We start from the raw sequence: 2,841 nt of genomic DNA, 5'->3' as shown, positions 1-2,841 counted from the left end.
TTAGACATAACACACAATGTCAGGTGTATACCTCATCCTTATTACATCAACATTGGCATAATGGACGAGCGGTCGGTCTGCGCCGATCGCCACCCCCATGACTCGGACATAACCATTATACTGTAAGGTGTTCCCAATGGAAGCTGCGCCCAAATATGGAGTGTGTTGTCTAACTTCAATGTATCGTCATGGTATCAGGCGAACAAAACAGTCAGCTGAGCTTCATATATGGGCACGAACGGGGGCATGCCCATATACCACGCTTATGGGCACATACTGATGACATCAGGGATCTCCATATATGGGCATATCGGTCGGATCGGCGGTGCGACGTACAGTAGGTGTGAGAGCCGAACACTAGATCCGTTACATTTCAGGAAATGAAAAAGAAACGTGGAAATTGGATCTAATGTAGTTATTATTTAGTCACAAGCTCTTGTTAATAATACTTTCACTTATACATAAAGAAAGACATATGGCAAAAATATCAGCTACCAGCTCACAACACTGCGAACGTGCTGTGATGTGACATGTTGTGGACTTTTGTGGCAATTTTCACAAACTTTATGCAACACTGGTGTATGATAAAGTTGTGCATTAATTTACAAAAAAAAACAAAATATAAACCTGGTCCAGGGCGTTAGTAAGTTCTCTCTAACGCCCTGCCATATATATATATTATATTATTTTCTGCCCAAAACGTATAGAGAAGGTGCAGGGGTCCTGAGAGGCTCCCCCCCCCCCCTGGAGAACCAAGGGTCTTGTGAACTTTTATCGCTGTATAATTGAAAGCGTCTTAACTGGCTGTATCACAGTGTGGTACGGCAACACGACTGCTCAGGATCGCCACAGGCTGCAGAGGACCATTAAAACAGCAGCTAAAATCACCGGCACAGCTTTACCTATAGTCTCCATAACATCTACACCACTCGCTGTACGGAAAAACCCCACAACATCATTAAAGACACCAGCCATCCCGCTATACCCTGTTCCAACTACTCCCTTCCAAAAAACGCTACCAGAGCATCAAATCTCCTACCACCCGTCTCAGTAACAGTTTCTTCTCCCAGGCAGGCAGGCTGCTGAACAGCTGACCTTGAACTGTATTGCACTTTGTCACTTTACTCTGCACTTTCTTTTGTTTTTCTGTGTTCTTTCTTTTGCACTATGGCTGTTTGTTTGTCTTTGTCCTGTTTACGCTGGTGTATATAAGACTGAGAGTGCTCGAAGCTAAATCATTTCATTGTATTTATACTCTGTATTTACATATGACAAATAAACCTGTGGTACAGAATGAGTAGTAACACTAGTTACAATATAAAAGACAGAGAGAAGTCTAAATAATGAGCTAACATCTGACCTGGCCCTCTGAGCCTGGGCTGGTCAGGTGTGCATAATGTACTGTATAAAGTACGGTAAGCCATCAGTTGACAGAAATCATCACCATCCTCAGTTTTATACTATCAGTGTAATGTTGTCCATTTCTCCAGATACCATAGGCTACAATAACTACTACAGTTTAGTAACACTTATTGGAGCAATGTAGAATTTAAGATGATGAATAGGTTATTTTTCCTGATTGGATGGAATTGGTACAGGGTTCAAAACCTATAAAGCATTAGAACTCACCTGGTTCTTGGGCGGGATCCCCAAAAATCCACAACAAGGCGGTTCTGAATGTAACGGGGGAAAAAACTTGAAGGAGCAGCTAGCAGAAGACGGGGAGGGAGGAGGGACAGATTAGAGGGCTAGAAATACCAGGCACAAGCAGACATGTAACACACACACACACACACATACATGCATATGTAGCTATACTGCCACATGTATAGGCAAATGCTCAGGCGTACGTGTGAGTTTATGCACACACACACACACACACACACACACACACACACACACACACAACAGGTGTTGGGTAGATTATCCACGTAATTATCTTATGCATTTCAGAGTGTGCGTGAGTGTGTGTGTGCGCGTGTGTGTGTGCAGAGAACCCCCTGCTGGAGAAGCTAAGGAATTCATGGAGTGTTTCCTTTTCCCTGTACTGTAGTGTTTGTACTTGTTGATGACATAATATTGTGTACATTTATGCCATGTTAGTGAATTGAATACATTGGACCACACTAGAAACAAGTGCCCAGGACCTTTTTTGTGTTATTCTTTTAGCCTTAAGGTCTTACTGTACCAAGTGCTGTTTACATTCATGGCTAATGAAGTATTCGATCAATATCCCTCTCCATCTAGTCAGGCTCTCCTTCAGTCTCTCTGGCAGGCAGAGAGCTGGAGGGAATCCAGGAATTATTGGTGAATAGAGAGGTACATGGATAGATGGAGAAGAGCTGGAGAGAGATAGAAATCACTGTTGAACCTTCAAATGCAACTTAAAGTTGATTATTTTTAGGACGGTGATGTCATTATGAAGGTACTTGTTAACTTGTGTTTCCCTCTATTGTACACTTTACGACAGTTCTATATAGTTTCCTTTACGGCAACGCACACGAGGATATATACGCATGCGCAGTGGGCGCAGGGATTCAGATGTGAATTGTGGAGGGAACAGTTTTGACATGTCCAGCCGGTGTATGGTGAATAAAGTGATCAACAGTACTCATTAAAGTACACCAATCCACCAAAGTGGTGGAGGGTCTGATGGACGGAAGGTTAGACATAAGGAATTGGGATGGTTCCGGTTAGGGTTATGGCTGGGAGGAGGTTACAGTTAGGCATAGGGGAGGGTTAAGGTTGTGGTTAGGGGTGAGGTAAGGGTTAGTCAAGTTTTTGACCTGCTTTCCTGTTATGTTTTTTAAATGCTATATAAATAAACCTGACTGACTTGAC

Source organism: Protomyctophum parallelum (assembly GCF_964188405.1).
Source record: "Protomyctophum parallelum genome assembly, chromosome: 1".
In the NCBI taxonomy this organism is placed as follows: domain Eukaryota; kingdom Metazoa; phylum Chordata; class Actinopteri; order Myctophiformes; family Myctophidae; genus Protomyctophum; species Protomyctophum parallelum.
The sequence above is the reverse complement of the archived record's forward strand: the minus strand, read 5'-3'. Positions refer to the sequence as shown.